The sequence below is a fragment of the Geotrypetes seraphini genome, chromosome 10, assembly GCF_902459505.1.
Source record: "Geotrypetes seraphini chromosome 10, aGeoSer1.1, whole genome shotgun sequence".
Taxonomy (NCBI): Eukaryota; Metazoa; Chordata; class Amphibia; order Gymnophiona; family Dermophiidae; genus Geotrypetes; species Geotrypetes seraphini.
This window is the reverse complement of record NC_047093.1, coordinates 123,740,964-123,764,749: the sequence shown is the minus strand read 5'-3', so window position 1 is coordinate 123,764,749 and position 23,786 is coordinate 123,740,964. Positions and strand designations below refer to the sequence as shown.

Here is a 23,786-nt window from a genome sequence, read left to right as displayed (position 1 = left end):
AATTTATCCAGCCGTTCCTCGTACGGGAGATCCTTGAGTCCCGAGACCATCCTGGCATCTATTTTGTTTTTTCAAGGGTTTAATTCGGTTTTAATGGCACAGCTAATTATTGTATCACCAAACACAAGTGTGGAAGGATCATATAATACACAAACTACTCCCTTCTACTCTCTGGAGTGTGGGGTTTTTTTAGTAGAAGGGGGTAGTTTGTGTGTAGACAACTAATTATTGTGGCACTTAAACCCAATGAAACCATTTACGTTAGGCAGCAGTAGGCCAGCACTTGACATGAGATGACATGTTTGTGAATCCGGGCCTCAGAGTCCAGTCTGATAATGTTATGAGATTACAAATCCAAAGAGTTTATGCTGTCTGGGATCCTCTGGGAGCATCAGTACAGATGCAAAGCATGCAAAAACACAACCTGCCCAATATTCAAAGCAATTCAAATGGCCAGGAGATGTTCTTGACTCTTTAAATAGTTTCCAAATGTATTTAAAACCTTCTATTCATCCCATCAGTGTAGCCATCTGGATGACCTCCAAAATTAAAATTGGGAAAATAAAATGAGCGGTACTTAGGGCAGAGTGAAGGGGGAAAGAGAGAAGAACTACACAATTTTGATAGGAAAGTCGGAAGAAAAATAAAGGGTGGGAACGCTGTGTAATTATCTCCAGATAAAAAACCATAGAAAGTATTAAAGAAAGTTTTAAGCTCTAACATGAAGTATGAAAGAGAGGGTTGGAGTCGGAGATGATGGGGTAGCATATTCCAGAGTTCTAGATCTTGAGCAGTGAAAACTATGCAGTGAGTTCAATGCATTCTCTAACTTTTGCTGGCCTGTGTGTGCTTGAAAAACATTTTGACCCTGATTCTACAAATTACACCTAAATTTAGGCACCTAATTTGTTTAAAAAGCTGAATTAGTGCCAATAATGGGCAATTAATAACTTGCAATTCACATTAATTGTACTTAATTGGGTGATAGGCATCTACCATTTTGAGGCACCTACTGGAATGTAGATGTGTTAGGGGTGGATCGTAGTCACTTGTTTTGGATTTAGGTACACTCATGTAGGCCAAGAAGACATAAATAGGCATAAATAGGATAGGAGTGTTGTATCATATAGTCCCAGGCTCATTAGTAATACACTTTATAAGTTCCAGAACAATTTTTTTTTTAATCGTTTAATCAAACATTTGTTATAATGTCCTCACAACCTCTTTCACATATAAATAATATATAGTGTGGAAAAGCCATATACTTGCAGGATATGCAGGACAAGGAAGAGGCACTGTAGATCAATTTGGAAAGAGGAAATGGTAAATATATTTACATTGGTGTGATATACAGGCCTCCTTCACAGACAGAAGAAGTGGACAGAGATTTAATAATAGACATTCAGAATATAGAGTATCTAAAAAAGGGGAAGTCTTACTAATAGGTGATTTTAACATGCTGGATGTTGATTCGGGTATCCCTATTACAGAGTCTTCTAGAAGTAGGGAGATCCTGGATTCTCTACAAGGAGAACTGTTCCAACAATTGGTAATGGAACCTATGCGGGATGGGGTCATACTGGACTTAGTGCTTACAAACGGGGAAAGTGTTTCTGATGTTACAGTGGGTGATCATCTGGTATCTAGTGGTCACTGCATGGTATGGTTTAATAATATGATGGGTATAGAGAGGTCTCATTCAAAAGTAAAGGTTCTAGACTGTAAAAAAAACCAACAACTAACTTTGTTCAGATGGGGGAGTACATCCAGGAATTTTTATCTGAATGGGAACGTCTGAAAGGAGTAGAACTGCAGTGGGTAAAATTGAAAGGAATTAATGTAAGGACAACAAACCTTTTTGTGAGGCAAGTAAGTAAAAGCAAGAGGAAAAGAAGGCCGCTTTGGTTCTAAAAAGTAGTAGCTGAGAAAGTAAGGAATAATAGGTTAGCTTTCATAAACTATAAAATATTGCAGAAAGAGGAAGACAGGCAAAAAAATCTGGAAAAGTTAAGAGAGTCTGGGTGTGTAGTCAGGAAAGCAAAGAAACAAATGGAAGAAAAATAACTGACACGATAAAACGGAGAGACAAGACATTTTTTTAGATATATCAGCAGGGCCGCTGAAAGAAAATCCGGGCCCTGGTACAAAGAAGGTATGTGGGCCAAATCTACTAGTCACGCTTGTCATATAGTAGATCTTAGAAAAAATTTTACCAGCTTTAGTTTGCTGAATGAGCATTCTGCAGAGGCGACAGTGGCAGTAATTGGCAATAGAATACGTAGACCGACGCATATATTTGGAAAGAGTCCTTCCAATTTGTACTTTTTCAAGCAATTAAGCAGCTCCAATAGGCTCAGCTGGTTCTCTCCAAAATTTGATCTATGAACCGCTGGCAGATGACTCATCTCCATTACAAGATCTTCATTGATATCAGTAGGATATTGATTTGCCAGTGATTTTGATTTTTCTTTCAGCTTTTAGCTTACAGAAATTGTTAGGTACTTCCAAAGGAAGCTGAACTTCTCAGAAATTTTCACTGCAGCATTGAAATGAACTGTGAACATAAGAACATAAGAATTGCCACTGCTGGGTCAGACCAGTGGTCCATCATGCCCAGCAGTTCACTCACGCGGTGGCCCTCTGATCAAAGACCAGTGCCCTAACTGCGATTAGCCCTATCAACGTACATCCTTGTTCAACAGGAACTTGCCTAACTTTGTCTTGAATCCCTGGAGGGTGTTTTCCCCTATGACAGACTCCGGAAGAACATTCCAGTTGTCTACCACTCTCTGGGAGAAGAAGAACTTCCTTACGTTTGTACGGAATCTATCTCCTTTTAACTTTAGAGAGTGCCCTCTCATTCTCCCTATCTTGGAGAGGGTGAACAACCTGTCCTTATCTACTAAGTCTATCCCCTTCAATACCTTGAATGTTTCGATCATGTCCCCTCTCAATGTCCACCAATAACATTATCCAACATTACATAAAAAACAGACTTTCTGAAATATGCTTCTTCAGGGAAGTCATCCTTTTCATGTTGTTGTGACAATTTGGAATATTCACCATGGAACCTCCTTATGCGTTTTGCATCACCACGACTTCCAGATAGTTTAATTTCTATGTGTAAATTGGAAGCAACATGCTTAGCTTCACTCCACATACTTTTCCAACTGTTGTGGAGATCTGTCAGTTCTGAAATCAAGGTTTTTATGTTGGACAATTCAACAACCAGTGTTGCATTTCTGGATTGGATAACTTTGTTACAGATATCAACTGGAACTAATATTTTGTACCATACTACAGACATTATCACACCAACGAATGATGTCACATAAGACAAAGCTCCATTAATCTCTGTTCTTGTTTTGGCAGTTAGGTTCAGCTTCAAGAGGACTTCTAATGCTAATTTGATGCCAGGCAGATGGGCTTCAAAGGGCTTTACACTTTCAACACGGTCTGACCACCGTGTGCTAGATATGCCATGAAGAGAACAGCCAATACGATTTTGCAAAATTTTCTATCGATGTGGACTAGAGCTCCAAAGTATGTTATGGTTTCAGGAATACATTCTGCAGCATCATTTCCACACAAATTGAGTGTGTGGCATCCACATGGAGAAACTATAGCTGTTGGACATTGCTCAAGTATTCTTACTTGTGCACACTTATATTTTCCTCAGTCAACTTATATTCTCCAAGTCACAATACTTTCTCCAGTTTGAATGAATCAGTTCTTCTGAGCCTCAGCGCTACCACTCCATCCGCTCAACAAACTTTCATAGTGGTGAAGATTTATGTGTCTAATCGTCTCTGGCTCAATATTATATTTTGTATTATTTTCAATTTCTAAAAAAATTGTTAAATATTTCTTCATGCAGTATAAATATATATCTCTTTCAAAAAGAAAATTAACTTATCTCATAGGTTGTAGTTAAGCTCAACCCGGGAGGGCTGGACCCGACATGTTTGACACGGAGCTTGAAACAAACAAATATGTCAGTGTTCTGATCCCTATTTAAACTTATCATTCATCAAGATATATATTGAAGAAGAACTGAAATATTGGCAAACTAGTTAATACTTTACCAGAGCTGTCAGCACCATCCGCCTCCTTATGTTTTCAAAGCAATATGGCGGAGGCGTTTTTTTTGTGACGTTTAAATACATTAATTCTCATAACAGCTGATACCCCACTCATCAAAGGAAACAGAGCTAGAACAGTAATGAACCCCATTCCACCTCAGCATTTTACCCTCTCTGTTCCACTGTATCTAAATGATATATTCAACATTGTTCTTTAATATTGAGATATTTCTCTATATTATCACCCACCCTCCCTTGCTATAATTGGTCAATGATATGCCATTTTAGATCTTCAATCAAATGATGTTTTTCCACACAATGTTGAACCCATAGGGGCCTGCAGACTCTCATTAGTTATGTGTGATTTGTGTTCACCGAGTTTCAATTTGATTGGTCTATTTGTGCGTCCAATATAGACTAGATCACAGGGGCAAAGTATTGCATAAACAACATCTTTACTATTACAATTTGTAATATTCCTGGATCTGATCAAAAAAAATTTGCCGGGTATTGCCCATTCAGTACCCACAATGGTTTTTACTACACCACTGACATCTACTGCAACTACCATGAGAACCAATCATCCCTCTTCTTCACCACCTTTTAGTTCTAAATTTTTGAAAATTAAAAGTCTGCCCTGTCGTGGTACCCCTATTTAATGCTATCATGGGGAACAATTTTAAAGGTACTTGCTGTAGGTGTCAGTGGTACAGTAAAACCATTGACTTTTATCTGTTAATCTATGGTCTGAAGCAGCCTTAATGGACCTCTGATTCCCTCTGCCCATCAAAGCTCTTCCTGCAGCTCCTAAAAATCCCCCTTGAAAAGTATTCTTCCTCCCAAAGACCCTCCTAACCCTCTGTTATTCCCCCCTCACCTCCCCCCACTCTACTCCGAGACCTACCTGAAGAGTTCTCTGATGGTCTAGTGAAGAGCATGCAGGAACAATCCCCAGTTGCTCCTTCCCATGCCAATTAAGGGCTCAAAAATAGCAGCTGTGACCTCCAGACTACTTCTAGGAGGCAGAAGTGCCATTTTAAAGGTTAGCCCTGATCCAGACAGCAACAGAGGGGAAGTGCCTCTTCCTGGAACCCTGAGCCTCATTTGAACAACAACCCCCCCCCCCCCCCCCCCCCCGATGAATCCTGGTTGACTCTTTAAAGATTGAACATTCATCTAGAATCCTGGGTTTTGTTTTGGATTCTACACTCTCTATGACAAATGAAATTAATAACATATCCCAAAAATGTTATTTTAGCTTACGGATGCAGAGGAGAGTTCACTGTTTTTTTCCATCAACATCATTTTACTATACTGGTCCAGACTATCATATCTGGACTATGCTAATTCCCTATGCGTAGGTTTAAGTAAATGCAACTTAAAGAGATTATAACTCATTCAGAATACGGCTGCCAAAATAATTCATGGAAGAAATGAATACGATCATGTTACTCCATTGTTGAAGGCATTGCACTGGCTTCTGATATATTGGATAAATGTGTAAATGTGATCTTTAAGAGTTTATATGGGATCTTTTCCCCATTATTTCCTCTTTCTTTTAATTCCTATCATTTTCAGTCTACAAGGAATATACCTAAATTTAAATTAATGTTTCCTGACATTAAAGGGATTCAAAGTTTAGGTAGATTTTCACATTCTTTGCTATTCACTATGGTCAAAATTTGAAATGAGCTTCCGTCGGTTATTAGAACTCTCTCTTTTCTGACGTGTTTTAGAAAAACCTTGACAACATATCTATTTATAAAATAGATAATTGATAGAATTCCCTAGCTGATAACTCTGTTGATATTTACAGATTCTTCCTTTTTTTGACTGTTTATCTATGGTCTTAAGATAATGTTTAGTTAACCGGTTCGAGCCCCTCTGGGAATGACCCAGTATATAAGACTAAAGATTAGATTAGATTAGATTGAAGAGCGATCAGGGTATAGGGATTCAGGCTGGGGTTTGAAAAAAGAAATAATACCACAAGTCTCAAACTCCACCTCTCACTAAAGCCAACTACCCCAAACAAATAACCTTACCCATTTCTTACTCTTTTTGGAAATGACCAATTTTTATTTTATTTTTTTTTTTTAATTCTTGTTGTAATACATCTTGGATAATTCTTTTGTAATCTGCCTTGAACTGCAAGGTAATGGCGGAATAGAAATCCCTAATGTAATGTTTGTCTCTCAAGGGGTGGTATATGGAAGTCAGGCAGAGAAGTTTTGATGACTGGATGGAGGACGGAGTCTGGAGTACATAGTGATACAGTATTTGGATTGGGAGATTACTCATGTAAGAAGAGGCTGCCTAGAGATTAGATGCGGGGGGTGTCAGAGAAGTGCCATGGAAATAGCCTGCAATATTAATTTATTTATTTCTCCTCCCCAGCCTTCTCCTGCCCTGGCATGCGCCACTAGAGTGTCAGGAGTGCCATAGCACTTGCAGCTTCCTCGATCCTCTGTCATTTACAGTAAATTCTATATAATCAGAAGCCTCTATTCCGATGGCCAAAAATCTTCTAAGCTGTGCTGCATTGCTTACCTACTCAAACCCCCTTAACATTTTTTCCCCTCTAACTCATCTGGAACTCAATCACCAAATGATGGCTAGTGCACAAGAGCTGGGATTTGAGAGAATCTGGAAAGTCATTTCAGATTTATAAAGGAAGAAGGCTATAGACATTTGTCTTCATAAAAGTGACAGAATAATTATTCTAGCTCCAGCTAGGTAATAAGCAAACAAGTATTGCTGAGTAATCCTTCCTCACACAGTTTTGCTAAGGCTTCTCAGTTTTAACTTGGTATACTAAATGGTATTTCAGTCCAGGGCCATCTCAGTTCAAAGGGCAACATTGGGCCACACTGTTAAAAAAATGAAAAAAGAAATCATGTACTTAATTGAAGTATGTCGATGCCATTTTTCCATTAGGTGATAAAAAGAATTTGTGGTCTGAGGACTATTTATTGCATTTATTGATTTTAAAAATTTCTATACCGTTTAAAACACAGGTGTCGAAGTCGGTCCTCGAGGGCCGCAATCCAGTCGGGTTTTCAGAATTTCCCCAATGAATATGCATTGAAAGCAGTGCATGCACATAGATTTCCTGCATATTCATTGGGGAAATCTTGAAAACCCGACTGGATTGCGGCCCTCGAGGATCGACTTTGACACCCCTGGTTTAAAACTAAACGGTTTACAGAATTACCGGTTACATTTACCGTGGGGTTATTGTCTTGTTTTTTGGAGCATATTTGTGATAATTGACTGCATCATTGAGTTTAATTGATAAACTCAGATCAGTGCCTAGTGATGCCTGAGTCAAGGCCTAACAACATAGAAACATAGAAGATGACGGCAGAAAAGGACCATAGCCCATCAGGTCTGCCCACTCTACTGACCCACCCCCAAGTCTACTATCCTAGGGATCCCACTCCTGGTGACAGGTTCCCTTGGCTTAACCCTCTAAGGGATCCCACATGGGCATCCCATTTGCTCTTAAATTCTTGCACGCTGTTTTCCTCGATCACCTGCACCGGGAGCTCGTTCCACTCTCTCAGTGAAGAAATATTTCCTGGTGTCGCCATGAAATTTCTCGCCCTTGAGTTTGAGCGGATGCCCTCTTGTGGCTGAGGGTCCTTTGAGAAAGAGAATCTCTTCTTCCATCTCGATACGGCCGGTAATATACTTAAACGTCTCGATCATGTCTCCTTTCTCCCTACGTTCCTCAAGTGAGTACAGCCGCAAATTTTCAGCCTTTCCTCGTACGATAGATCCTTGAGCCCCGAGACCATCCTGGTGGCCATCCGTTGCACCGACTCTACTCTACCTGAAAAGTAGGGGTGGAGACTAGGCGTGGTTGACTTAGGCATTGCTAGGCATCTAAGTTAGTTATCAGTATATTAGGCCAAGTAAAACCTGACTTAATGTATTGGCGCTTACCTCTAGGACACCTAGCGACACCTAAGCTTGCCTAGATACCGCTAGGCAGGATTCTATAAGGACGCCTAGCAGTTAATTGAGAACCGCACAGAGCAGTATCTACAATATAGGTGTGCTTAGGCACTGTTTATAGAATCTGACCCTCACTGCCTACTATTTAAGATGTGCTAAGTTCATCCAGATTAACTCTGTGTTTGCCAGCTGAATAATGCTACCGTGCCCATGCCCTACTCATGCAAAGCCCCCTTGTGCTTTAAGCATGCTTTAATGTTTAAAGCCCTTTAGTAAAAAGGCTCCTTAGTTAGGTTTAAAACAATGTTTTGGAGACATTGCTGGAGGCCAGATCAATTACTTTTTATTAGTATACATAAGAACAGACATACTGGGTCCAGTATCCTGTTTCCAACAGCAGCCAATCCAAGTCCCAAGTACCTAATAATATCCTACATTGTAGCAAGATTCCATACTACCAACCCTGGGACAGCAGAAGTTTTCCCCGTTTCTATATCAATAGCAGACTATGTATCTGGTCCACATCCTCAAGCAATGAGTTCCAGAATTTGAGTGAAAAAAAATATATTTCCTCCTATTTTTTTAAAGTATTAGCCTGTAAACTTCATTGAGTGTCCCCAATTCTTACTACTTTTCAAAAGAATAAACAATAGTTCACATTTTCCCATTCTACACCGCTCTGAATTTTATAGACGTTATTTATTGTGAATAAGTAACGGTTAACCACCTCTCAAATCCAGCACAATTAACAATAAAAAGCAAACTCTTTTCAGACATAAGATCAGTCAGAACTGTCTTATTTTTACTGCTTACTAAGATGTGCTAGCATTTTTAGCGCATGCAGAATATTACCGCGCACTATGCGGCTAGAACTAACGCCACCCTATATCTTAGCCCCCATTGATTTAGGATGTTAACATACTTCGTATAAAGAACAGAATCTGCTTAAATGGAAAATAAGAATTTGCCTATACAAAGTAACCCCTGTGACGTAGGAATCACAAACTATTTTTTGTTTTGTGTCTCTGCCATCCTTAATAGGTCTGAAAGAAAGATTTGCATTTACAAGAGATTTTCATACCACAGAGCAGGTAGCTTCATTTGCTAGGAAGTCCACCAGGTCTAGACTATTTACAGGCACTGTACTTTTCATTGGTATTACAAAGTTTGTTGAAGTATTGCATTCAGTTGACCAACCATAGGAAGCAGAAAGGCTTCTCTTTCCCAATAGATTGCTGACATTTTAGAAAAAAATCTACATATTCAATGGATTCAGCAGTGTTTAAAGGTTAAACGTAAGTGTGGAGAACCTCAACATATAGCAGCTATCTTTCTTCCATTCCTATTGAAGAGAGAAATATATGTCACTGTGATTGGAGAAGGAAGTAAACCTTTGATTGGGTTATCTAAGAAACCAATTTCTGTGAGTACGAAGACCCTTTTTTTTTCTCATAAATATACATTGATTAAAGTTTAGACTGAACGTTAAAAATGATTGGCTTTTACTCAAGTTCTAAATACTTAGAAATGATTCAAAATAGGGTCATTTTAGAATGTTCCCTCGAGTTTGGACATTTTTTCAGTTTGATTCACACATTCATATTAATAAAAAGTTATAAATTCTCATTAGAAATATTTACATGCATGTTAACCCCTAACTTCTATAAATGGCATAAATTTGGGCATGTGTTCAAGTTTCAAGTTTATTTGAATTTGATGTTTCGCTTATTATAATCTAAGCGAATTACAATAAAATAAAATAAAAAAAAAAAAAAAAAGATTTAGCATATAACATTAAAATATATAATATTACTTAAAATAAAAAGGGGCGACGATAGACAGACAATACAGACAAACTAAGATACAATAGGAAAAAACAAAAGGAGGTAAAGTTACAAATTGTTGTTTCCCGTAGGGGAGAAAGAGAGGTTGTAGTAGGGAGGGTAGAACATATGGATTGGGATATTGCTAATAAAGAAGTCCCCGATTAGATCGTAGGGAAATGGTTAATTTTATAGATTAAATGTAGTTTTGAAAAGAAAAGTTTTTAAGTTAGTTTTAAATAGGTTGAGATCCTTAATTTCTCTAATATATAAAGGAAGAGAATTCCAGGTAAGAGGTGCCATGACTGAAAAAATGTCATGACGTCTAGTTCCTATTCCTTTCAATGAAGGGACCATAAGCAACCCTTGTGAATCAGATCGGAGGGAGCGATTTGAAGTGTGAGGTATAAGCAGCCGGTCTATGAATTGTGGTTCATTGATGGATATTGAATTGTGGTTCAATTTGTGCACACAATTTAATCAAGTAATGAGCCAATTAGCACCAATAATTGGCCACTATTAATCATTAGTGCTAATTGACAACAATTTGAATTTAGGCGTGCATTTGACTAGGCAGTATTTTGGTTTGGTTTGGTTTATTTATATCCCGCCCTTACCCAGAGCGGGTTACAAAATCACTTACAAAATCGGCAATAAGCACACCCGTAATACAAGACACTTAACAAAACAAAGCAAAAAATGCAAACAATAAAATACATAGGCGACCGGCACCTTACTGTCATCATCTCTTCCTTATAAACAACACAGTCTCATACTCTATATTTCATCTGGCAAAAAAGATGCTGTTTAAGCAATCTTTTAAAATTCTGAATATTCTGTTGCCGACGAATGTACTCAGAGAGATTGTTCCATTCCCTAGGCCCTATACAATAGAATATACTATCCCTAGAAATTGTTAGCCTCAACTCTTTTAGCGCATGTTTAGCATGCGCTAAATCAACTCATGCGCTAACCAATAACGTGTCCATAGGATAACATGCACACATTAGTGTTTAGCGCGTGCTATTTACCGCGCACTAAAAAGCATAGCACACTTTAGTAAAAGAGGGGGCAAGTGGTTCACCCTCTCGAAGGTGAAGAGAACGAGAGGGCACCCGCTAAAGTTAGCAGGGAAAAGATTCCGTACAAACGTAAGAAAGTGGTGGAGGTCTGGAACGCTCTCCCGGAGGCTGCCGTAGGGGAAAGCACCCTTCAGGGGTTCAAGACAAGGTTGGATAAGTTCCTACTGGAACAGAACATACGCAAGTAAGGCTAGACTCAAATAGAGCACTGGTCAAAGACCTAAGGGCCGCCGTGTGAGTGGACTGCTGGGCACGATGGACCACTGGTCTGACCCAGCAGCAGCAAATCTTATGTTTATAATAGGCTTCTCAAGTATTTCTCCCGATCTGTCCTGATGGGTCCACAATCTAACTAATGGAGTGCTAAGTGGCTTGCCCAGGGTCAGAAGGAGCTTGAACCTTCAACCTCATGGTCACTCCTCCACTCCAATTATATATAAAAAATACGGTCAACTTACTTCTTAGAATGGCGTTTCATTTTTCGGGTCAATGTAGATGTTTATGAATGGCACTAGTTGAAAGTCAATTATGTTGTAGCTTTCTGGTAGTTAAATGTTAGTGCTATATAGATGGCAATATTCACAAATATTTATGCCGGTAAAAATTTAGTCCTGTCCATCAGCCGGTTGAAAATTACATTCCTTCAATTTTGGGCTCCTATTACGCGCGTAATAATGTGCGCTAATTTGCTGGCCGCACTAGCCGCCACCACTTCCTCTTTAGTAGGCAGTAGTTTATCAGCTAGCGCGGGGGTTAGCGCACGCTAAAAAGTTGCATGCGATAAAGCCGCTAACACGGCTTCGTAAAAGGAGCCCTTTGTGTCTCTGGCAAATTTTTAAGTGTTTTCTCTTTCAAAACTGGTGCAAAGGCCAAGGGTTGAAAGTACCCCCAGGTTTTGTCCTACAGGGGGCAATCTCAAAATTTCTTCATAAAGATGTGCAAAAAAATAGTTACAGCAAGAAGGAAAACTGGAAAATACTGGATATTTCACTAGTTGCATCAGAGCTGAGGAAGATGTCGGAGCATTTAATGCTTCGGGCCGCGGTAGAAACTACGACCGCAACTTAGTAAAAGGGAAGGGGGAAATAATTTCTGTTACAGGATCAACCATTGTCTAAATCATTTTAGAACAATGCATTGCATCGTTCCATACACTACATTTGTTTTGAACTTCTGTAAAAATCTCTAGAATTATCTTTATTGTGCCATGAATTTGGGGTTGTTTTTTTTACATAAAGTTGGTAAAACTTATAATTGAAATTGTGGCTCTATCTACAAATAGTCCATTTGGGCTCCATACACCAATTTGAATCCGTGACAGCATTTTATCTACACACCAAGTAAGCAGCCCCCACTTTAAGCACTTTTAACATTTGCCAGATTCTAAATGGATTTATAATTGATGCCATCATCAAGACCTGTTCAATTCATAAAGGCTCCCTCGTGTGCCTCTTATTAGTGAATGAGGAAGAGCATATATAGTCAAACAATTCTCAAAGCACGTTCATAAACATTCAGCCTGACTAGAAAAGGTTACTCTACTGGAAATTATGACTTCACCATACTTGGAATTTCAGGACATAAATGTTCTACATGAAAAATAAATCCTGTTATATTGTTATACAGTCCCATCTTCTACTGAATGAAACATAAAGCCATACTAACGAGTAAAGTGGTGAACAGATTTTTCATTTGTATTTAACTGGGGCTTCCAGAGACAATGAGAACTGGAGAGAGGATTAAGTCTTCCATGAGAACAAAGAACACAGAGAGGAAGTGATGTGAAGCAAGTTAATAGGAAGCAGTGATCACTGTTCCCTCTAAGCAGAGGAGTTCTCCACCTATACCCTGCCAATGGAAGGCGCTGCTTCGCTATCACATTTTCAATAGTGAGGGACAGGACGCGTTGTAGGACTCCAGGAAACCTGCCTGTCCCTTCCAACTGAAAACACAATATTGAAACACCACTAGCAATGCACTAGTGGAACACTCCCACTCAGCTTAGAAGAAACAGTGGCAGTGATTTATCCTTTCAAAAAGAATTGGGATTTAAGGATGCTGTGATAAATTTACAGGTCATAAAATGTCATTGTGAAGTTTCAGGACCCATAATGGCAAAGCACCAGAAATATTTCTTATAAATCTACTCAGTGGCATAATGCGCAAGGGAGGTTGATGCCCAGGTGGTGGCACTCAGCATCACTGTGCCATACCCCCCTCTTCCCCCCAATTGAATGCCCCATCACCGTGTACCTCTTGAAATGTTTGCTAGCACAAGCAGTATCTTCCACCTGCTGCTCGTGCCGGCCTCAGCTGTGTTCTGATGTCACTTCCTGATCCCGCGACCAGGAAGTGACATCAGAAATGAGCCAAAGCCGATGTAAGCAGCACATAAAAGATGCTGTGAACATTTAAAGAGGTACACAGGGGTGTGCAGTGGGGGAGAGGCGCTAATGGTCCATCCAAAGACAGCGCTTTGGGGTGGTCTGTCCCCTTTACTATGCCACTGAACCTACTAGGGGGTCATTTTACTAAGCTGTGGTAAAAAGTGGCCGTAACACTCCCTTACACAGCTTTCCCATGCAGTAAGAACATTTTTTACTGCATCACTATAATGGCTCATTTTATATTTTTGTATTAATGGCCACACACTAATGTTGCCATTAGTATGTGGCCAGTAAATACAATTACAGTGTGACCACTTACTGCCACCTATTTTGTAGGTGGTAAGGGTTCGTGTGGTAATCCTGTATGAGGATGTAAATGCACGGACCCCCAAATTCTGTATATAGAACCATAAGCTGGGTGCACCAATCGTTGCACCCAGCTAATTTGCAAGCACAGTTTATTGCAGTGTCTCTCAAACTTTATGAAGCCACGGCACAATAAACTGGTGGCCACGACTCAAGGGCATCCGGAAGTATGCAGACGTCAACACAATGATATCACATGCATATATGACATCATCACATTGACATCCACGCATGTGCAAAGGCCCTCCAGATGGGGCCCTGAGCCATCAGTGGGGAGGGGAAGTGTTGCTGGAAGGGAAGAGGCATTGAGAGGTACCGGGGAGGAGGAGAGGCACTGGCGCCAGCTGACTGCCTTAAGGATGTGCCATTCACCATGACAATCATTTCTATAGGGCTCTAGACTTACACAATGCTGTTCGTCAAAACACAGACGAGACAATCCCTGGTCAAAAGAACTTACAATCTAATCAAAACAGACAAACTGGACAAGAAAGTGCATCAATACACAATGCTCAGGTGGGGGAATTACAGAGGGAATGATAACACAGATATTGGTGCTTAGACCGTCTATTACATGTTAAATGCACATAAGAATAGCCTTACTGGGTCAGACCAACGGTCCATGAAGCCCAGTAGCCCATTCTCATATTCTGTCAATGTCACTATGCTGACCTTACCCTTCTTCTCACGTCACTTCATTGGTCCCTAACTCAATAGATGCCTACCACCTCGCGATAGGCGATTACACTGGTAAGTAGACGTGATTAGGGGCAGAGCTTGAAAATGGATTGAGTTAGGCACCAGCATATTAGGTCAAGAAAACCCTGTCTTAATATACCAGCGCCTAAGATTATGACCCCTACTGGCACCTAAGTTAATTTGGGTTTCGCTAGGTACGATTTTACATACAGGGCCTAACTTTGAGTGACATGTGTTAAATGCCATTTATAGGGCCTGGCCTTTGATGCACACTTTTACAGACCCCAAATTTGGCTGTCATTTACTGCTTATCTGCTTGATTATAAAGTGACAACACACTTACTATGTGATTGATCTCCCCGTATTTGGTCTCTTGATTGTCTTATTCATGTTGAGCCTGATTCGCTAAATGGCACCGCTCCACGTGGTTGTCACTCAGCCACATGGTGCCATTTGTAGAATCACACCACGCTCGGTCTAACAGTCAAGCTACATGCATACATTCTGTTTTTTGAATTGCACAACAGAACGTATGCATGGTTACCAAAGTAAAATTACTAGGTGTTATCTTTGATAGAGAGCTTACATTTCATGATCATATAAGTTCAGTTGTAAAAACTTGCTTCTTTAAGTTACGTATCATTCGTTCACTCAGTTCTATTTTAGATACCGATTCAATTAATATCCTTATTCACTCCCTAGTTATTTCCCACTTAGACTACTGCAACTCTCTTTTTAATGGACTACCCCCAAAAGAAATTTGACGTCTACAACTTATACAAAATACGGCAATAAAACTCGTTTACAAAAAAGGTAAATTTGAACACGTCACCCCTCTTCTCAAAGAGGCTCATTGGCTCCCTATCACCCACCGCATTATCTATAAAATTATCCTGCTCTCCTTCAAAATCAAATCTTCTCATTTGCCTTTATTTCTCGACAAATTACTAATACCTCAAAGTTCCCCCCGTTCTCTAAGATCAACCGACCAAAAACTTCTTTTCATTCCATCCTTAAAAGAATCTTATTATACTCGTAAAACCAACTTTGCAATAACTGCACCCACATTATGGAATTCTCTTCCTCAATTTCTCCGCGACGAACTTCAATTACCCAAATTCAAGACTAAGCTTAAAACTTTCCTATTTCAAGACGCCTTTGATAAATCATAATCTAACCTTTGTTTTTTCTTTTTTTCTTTTTTTTTTATTATTATCTTATTCCTTTCTTTTTATCTTTTTATATATTTTTCTCAGCCGTATCCTTATCAACCATGCACCCTTACCCTTCTCGTCTTATCCTTCCCCTTCTACCTCATTTCTTCTAAATTATGTAACTTTTCCCTTCCCCCCCACTTATCCTCACTTTCCAGTTTGTCAGTCTACGTCATTTATGTTCACTTCAATTACTTTTGCGCACTTTCTATTATTTCTTTCTAATTTTTTCTCTCTTTTAAATTTTATTGTTAACCGGTCAGATATTTGTTTTATGATCGGGATATTAAAAACTAATAAACTTGGAAACTTGGAAACTTAGCTTAACTTCTAGACAGAGAGTGTTTCTTTTCCACCAGTTTTTTGATCTTTTATGCTGAGCTACAAGATTTTCTGACCCTGATGCAGGGCAGAGACGCCAAAACATGTCCTGCATCGGGAACTTGAAGGCCCTTTGTGCTTTTTGTGGGTTCCTTTGTGGGCTGAATCCCTCTTCTCTTCTCCCTTCTGTGTGAAGGAAAAAGAGCTGGCTGGAACTGGGGAAAGGAACACTCAATAGAGGATTACTGCACAGGTCCTGGACCTGTTGGGCCGCCGCGAGAGCAGACTGCTGGGCATGATGGACCTCAGGTCTGACCCAGCAGAGGCATTGCTTATGTTCTTATGTTCAATAAATATATGAGGAACAGACAGCAGCACCGCAGCAGATCTGTAAGTGTGTGGCACATTGTGACTGTAAGTATGCTAAAGTGTGTGTCTGAAGAGTGTGCATTTATATGCATGCATTTGTGTATCTGAAGAGTGAGAGTGTATGGGTATATATGTGTGTGTGTGTGTGTGTCGGTGCGTGTGTGTTTGAAGAGAGAAAGTGAGTGCATGAGTATGTGCATCTGAAGAGCAGTAGTCTAGAGATGTCTTTAAACCAATAATTTGCTAACATTGTTTATTTGGGAGTACCAAAGAAAATTTTGAGAATAGTGCAGAATACAGCTGTCCGTCTGATATTTGGGCTGAAGAAAAGTGATCATGTCAGTCCTTACTACCGAATACTACACTGGCTACCAGTAAGAAGCACGAGTAATATTTAAGTTTTCTTGTATTTGTTTTAAGCTGGTTTGGGGATTGGCCCCTACCTACCTTTTACCTCACTTCGTCCTATACAGCCCTGCGAGGAAAACCAGGAATTGTAATTTATTCGCCTACCCAAAGATCATTGGTTGTAAATACAGGTCTTTTTTGGATAGGATACTTGCATTTCAAGCAAGTAAACAACAGTCCTGGTTGGGTAATTATATTAGTGGAGCCATGCTGTCTTATGGCGAATTTCAAAAAGAAATTAAGACTGTACCATTTGATAAATTTATCTCTTAACTGAAGTTTTATTCATAACAAAAATATTATATTGTCTTTCTCTAGGTAACGTACTTTTATTACTAATATTTTGTATTTTGCTGATTATCCATTTCTTTTTTGTGTAAACCGCCTAGAAATCGTCTGATTGTGGCATTATAGAAGAATAAAGTTATGTTATGTTATGTAAGGTTACCTTTTGGTACAAAAATATGGTGATGCCAAAAGTTACCAGACTATGAAATGATACTCCAAAGTGAAACAACCCATAGCGTTACTTCTCAAACCAAGGTTTATAGATAGCATTTCATAAAGGATGATCATCCTACAGTGCCTCCCTTCTGAATAAAAAAAAGCAATTACTAAAACTCAAATTAGATTCTTATCTTATTATGTTGGAACATACTATAAATCTATTTAAATGATGATACCTTTGTTCAGACATGACAGAAAGCAAAACTGAAGAGTAATTGAATTAATCTAAAGCTTGCAATACAATCATTTATCATGATTTGGGCTAGACCTTTAAAAAAACTTTCAAAAATGATCATACTATTGGTAGTAGTTCAGGTTCTGATGTGTCCTTTGAATTTAAGGCTTCTTTCTTCCTCCCATCTACTACATCCCTTCAGTAGAATTCCAGTTCAGGAGAAAATCGTGGTGTAAATCCTCATGCCATTTTGGCACTGCGTGAAAATTTTAGACATAGACCCATTGCCTACATTTACATGCATAAAATGATATTGAAACCAATTAATGCTAATAATTGCTTGCATGCACAAATTGGTGAGCATGTGCGACTCAAAGTGCCATATGTAGAATTCAGAGAATAATGTGGACTCTATTTGTACATAGTTTACAGTTTTAATATGCAAGTCATAAATCACCTAAAGTTAGGCGCCATGGTGATGAGTGTTAAGTGCGGATTCTATAACGGTAGTTGCACGCACAGCTGCCTTTTTAGAATACTAACATAAGTCTGCATTTATATGCCTAATATTCTGGCAGGAGGGATTGGGCATTCCTGCCACTTTCGTTCGGGAGGGTGGGGGGGCTATTCTGGGCAGGAGGGACTGGGTATCCCTCCTGCCGCATTCGTTCGGGGGGGGGGGTTCCAGGCAAGAGGGACTGGGCATCCTTCCTGCTGTGTGGAGGACTGGCGACTGAAGCTGCGACCGCTAAACTTATCGTGGCAGGGAGATCCCTTGCCATGATAGCTTAGCGGCCATGTCTACTTACAACTCGATTCTCTAACTAGCGTCTGTAACATGGGCGTCAGTTAGAGAATCGGGTTCACTTTAGGCAGCTTTAGGCCTGATTCTATATAGGACGCCCATCAGCTTCTGACATCGGGTGTCCTATACAGAATCCAGGCCTTAATGTCTCAACCTGCGGTTCCATTAATATTGCAATAACACATCATCAGTAGGGTAAAACTAACCTGTCTCACTAACCTTGAGACACTCAACTTTCCTTCCACTGAGCAAATTCCATTAACCACCACTCTCCGACATCTGTCTGACAACCAGTTTCTAATCCAGTTCATCATCTTGGGTCCTAACTTCAGCCAGTCAAGTTTGTTCAAAAGTCTTCTATGAGGAAACTTGTCAAAGGCTTTGCTGAAATCTAAGTAAATTATATCTAGATTACTTCCTTGATCTAATTCTCTGGTCACCCAATCAAAGAATTCAATCGGATTCATTTGGCATAATTTACCTTCAGTAAAGCCATGTTGTCTTGGATCTTGTAACCTATCACTATCCTCTCCTTCAGCAACACTTACATTATTTTCCCAATAACCGAAGTGAAGCATACCTGCTTCATCTCTGCTACCTCTTTTGTGATGAGGAACCACATCCGCTCTTTTCCAATCCCCTGGAACCACTCCTGTCTCCAAGGATTTATTGAACAAATCTTTGGAGCTACCAGAACCTCTCGGAGCTCCCTCATCGTGCTGTGATGGGCCATGGCTTTGTCCACCTTCAATTTTTCAAGGTGTTCATAACATTTTCTTCCATGAATGGTGCAGTATCCACTCCATTCTCACTTGTAATTTTGCCTGCCAACCATGGCCATTCTCCAGAATTTTCTTCCTTGAATACAGAACAGAAGTATTTGTTTAGCAAGTTTGCTTTTTCCTCATCACTCTCCACATAGTGGTTCCAAGCTTCCTTCAGTCTCACAGTTCCATTTTTCACCTTCCTTCTAGCATTAATATACCTGAAAAAAAGTTTTGTCTCCTTTTTTATATTTCTAGCCATTTGCTCTTGAAGCTGCGCTTTTGCCAGGCGTAGCTCTCTCTTGGCTGCTTTCATTTTCATCCTGCATTTTGTTTTCTGCTCCTCTTCTTGAGTATTTTTATATTTCACAAATGACAACTCTTTTGCCTTTATTTTCTCTGTCACTTGTTTGGAAAACCATATCGGTTTCCTTTTTCCTCACATAAAGGTTGGTAGACATTTTTATTACTCCTTTCAGCTTGGACCACTCTTGTTCCACTTCCCTTATGTCCTCCCATCCTATAAACTCTTTCTTCAGATACTCCTCCATTTTACTGAAGTTCACATGTTTGAAATCCAGAACTTGAGTTTTTTGTGGCTGCCCTCCGCTTTGGTAGTTATGTCAAACCAAACTGTCTGATGATCACTACCGCCTAGGTGGGCACCCACTTGGACATTAGAGACACTTTCCCCCATTGATGAGCACCAAATCCAGTATAACTTTTTCCCTTGTCAGTTCTGTCACCATTTGTCTGAACAGATACACTTGAAGGGTATCCACTATCTCTCTACTTCTTTCTGATTCCGCAGATGGAACTTTCCAATCCACATCCGGTTGGTTGAAATCAACCAGCAACAGTAACTCTTTCTTCCTTAGATTATCTGCAACAAGATCTTTATTAAATTTGCTGTGCTTGAGTTGGAGGTCTATAGACAGTACCTACATAGATAGAAGTTCCATCTTCTCTTTTCAAAGCTATCCATATTGCTTTCTCTTCTCCCCAGGCCTCCTGCATTTCAGTCGTTTGGATGTCAGTAGCAGATTTAAAACAAACCAAAGAAAATATCTCTTAACATAATGTATAATTAAACTCTGGAATTTTTTGCCAGACAATATGGTGAAATCAGCTTAGGGTTTAAAAAAAGGTTTGTATAATTTCCTAAAAGAGAAGTCCATAGGCTATTATTGAGATGATTTGGGGAAAGCCACTGCTTATTCCTAGGATAAGCAGCATGAAATCTGTTTTACTACTTGTGACCTGTGTTGGCCACTGTTGGATGCAGGATACTGGGCTTGATGGACCTTTGGTCTGTCCCAGTATGATAATTCTTATATAGTCTGAACAGGTATCCCCCCCACCTATGGCCCCCTGGCCTAGATCTACCTTTTATATTGCTAGTGATCTAAGTGGTCCTAGGGCCAGTCTGGAGCAATGTCCACTCAATCTTACTTGTTGCAGCTCCTTTCTTAAAATGGCTGATGTGGCCACTTCTCAGTATTTGCTAGTATTGTGAAGACTGCCTCTAGAGGTTGTAGCAGCCATGAGAGGCAGGAATAAGTAAGCATTTCTCCTCCTGTAGGATCTGCTAGGCCACCAGGGATATACAAATAGACCCCTGGTGAGCCTACAGGGAAGTGAAGACTCAGTCTGGAGAATTCTGTCATCAGGAGTAGGATAAATGGGGGATCCAGATCACAGAGGAGGGATGGAACATTGGAGGGGTGAGGGACCCTGCTTATGTGTGTCCCAGACCGATATTCTTCTCATGCTGGCATGGCCCTATATATTTGGAGGTAGTGCCTAACTATGGCTCAGCATCAAATATCTGGAGCTAATTCTGCCCTTGGTTGTCAGAGTTTAATATTTATGTCTGGCACCGCCTGAATAGTGGCTGGTGTGTATTTCTTTTCTTTTTTTTTCACTTTTTCTACCTTTAAATTAAAGTGGCAATTGCCTTGCTGCTCTTTTATGTAACAAAAATAAAAATGCAGTGTGAAAATGAATTTCTTTTTTTCTTTTCCAATTTGTATTGCTTGCCCCTTCTATCAGCATTCTGCATTTGCTTTCCAAACTTTTCATGCAACAAAATTTCATTTGCATTTTATGCAAAATATTGTGTCAAGTCTGTAGCTGCCTTTGAGACAATTTAAACTCTTCTTTTGAATACTGGCAAACACTCTCACACATATAGCCTGCAGGAGCTTCACTTGGTTTGCCCAGTTTTTCATAATCACTACAGCTCCATCTATTTAAAGCACTGAACTGATTAAAATTCTGTTGGAAGTCGAAGATTTACTGGTTGGAAGTTGCTTTATAAAACCTGTGGCTAAGGGAAATGAGATATCCAGAGAGACTGAAATAACATGCAGTTTCTCCATGGATACAAAAAAAGCACACGGAATTTGGGGGATATTAAGCCTGATTCAGAATTGTTTTCATTAATTATACTATAAAATGTAAATGTAGGATTTGTGAATTGATTAGCATGAAAAATATTGGGCATTATTAATCATAATGCATATATTAATCTTAAATCTATTTTAGTAAACTTTCATGGATTGTTGGCTAGGGAGCCCTTTTCTAAAAGGACATTAGCACACGCTAAGGGCCATGTGTCTCATAGGTATAATATTATGTGCAACATTTAGCATGCAATAATATCATTAGTGCACACTAGAGGGCTCCTTTTACAAAGGTGCGCTAGTGTTTTTAGCGCACTACCCGAAAAACTACCGCCTGCTCAAGAGGAGGCAGTAGCAGCTAGCGTTCGATATTCCGCGCGTTAAGGCCCTAATGCACTTTTCTAAAAGGAGCCCTAAACTTTAGTAAAAGAACCCCTAGGCTAATAAAACATACGGCTCAATATTCAGAATCAGCATAAGGGAGAGCTAAGGTCAACTTTTCCCTTTTATTAAGCACTGAAATACGAGCTTAGCACTTTTCAACATGAAACTTTTCTGAACACTAAACCCAAATGTTATGGAGTTGCATAGTAACATAGTAACATAGTAGATGACGGCAGATAATGACCCGAATGGTCCATCCAGTCTGCCCAACCTGATTCAATTTAAATTTTTTAATTTTTTCTTCTTAGCTTTACCCAGTACTGTGCTTGGGTTCCAACTTCTGAAATCTCCGTCAAAACCTACTCCAGCCCTTCTACACCCTCCCAGCCATTGAAGCCCTCCCCAGCCCATCCTCCACCAAATGGCCATATACAGACACAGACTGTGCAAGTCTGCCCAGTATTGGCCTTAGTTCAATATTTTCTGATTCTAAATCCTCTGTGTTCATCCCACGCTTCTTTGAACTCAGTCACCGTTTTCCTCACCACCACCTCTCTCGGGAGCGCATTCCAGGCATCCACCACCCTCTCCGTAAAGTAGAATTAAGGATTTTTTTCCTAGGTCCCATGCTATTTTTACATTACTGCTTTGGACTTACAAAACACCTTGAACTAATAAATTATGTCCTATTGCTTTACTCACACTTTTGGAAGTTGTGTAATTTGGCATGCTGAAGGGGTTTTTTTCGGGGTGGTTCCGACGAGGGCTTCTGTTGTGTTTCTCACTGTTGATTGGACTGATATATATTGGACCTTACCTGTTTATGATTTATAAGTGGAGTTTTTTGCCATATGAAGACGAACTGAGGCTTTTCCTCCACTTTTTCTCTTTTTTTTCTGTGAGTGGGTCTGTGTATGAGTGCAGTGGGTAGACCTTGTAGTGTCTAGGTAGGTCCCTCCGATAGTTTCCAATAGGACATAATTTGTTAGTTCAAGGAGTTTTGTATGTCCTTTCTGAGATTTGTTTGGGTACTTACAAAACACCCCAGTAAGGCAATTCTTATGTTCTTTGTCTTGGCCTTTAATTGATTCAAACAATCTTTATGAACATGGGACGGTACAAAATGTTCTCGAAGAAGAAAGGGAAATAAGGTTGGATGGATGGTTAGTCTCCCATTTCTATTATGCGTTGGTCTAGTGATGTATTGCAAAGTGTACGGTAGATCTTTGTTTATAATTGTGCATGTTTATTTTATTGTTCATCACTTTGTAATCTTTGGTAGATAGTACTGTTAACCTAGGTTATTAGAAACCAGGTCTCGTTGCATAAAATGGAACCTCTGCTAAGACAGCATCAGTTAATGAAAAAATAACTTGTCTTAATGGTAGTCCAAGTTGATCATTTCCTCCCTAATTTTTTTAAGGTGCACTGACAAATATGTATCCCTCATTGATTTGTACAGTACAAGGGGCCACTGAAAAGTTCTCAGCCCAGTCAACAAAGTTGGGGCAGTCTTCACCAAGGGCTACACACTTAGGGCCTCTTCTATCAAACAGCGCTAGCAGTTTTTAGCGTAGAGAGCCGCGCTGCTCCCGACGCAAAGCTGGTAAACACTTACCTCAATGACTCTTAGCTGTTAATGCCACAGTAACTTGTGAAGATTTTATGCAAGCAAATATTTGGTCTCTTTTTCTTAATTACTTGGATATGTTTGTGTAGTTCAGATAATCACATTCCTACTGCATTTTTAAGACAACAGAATGGACGCGGATGTGAATATTTTTACAAAGGACTGCATATTCTACTTCTAATAAACAGGATAAACAGAGCAGAAATTCAGTAGAAAATTATTCCTTCTATTCATATTCTATGCATGTACATTATGAACTCATTTTCAAAGTGAGAAAATGACAAATGCAGTCTTTAATAAGTATACATTTTAGACATACTGGGTATTTGCATATAAATTGTAACACTCCTGTCATCACATTCCTTTCAGTAGGGAGATCTGTCAGCCACAGAGAGCGACACCTCC

General features: G+C 39.6%; 1 long non-coding RNA gene across 2 annotated transcripts in view; it reads right to left on the bottom strand.

Moving 5' to 3' along the window:
- Positions 1–23,786, bottom strand: part of LOC117368202 — a 95,329-nt gene that overhangs the window by 28,679 nt on the left and 42,864 nt on the right. The window lies entirely within an intron of this gene.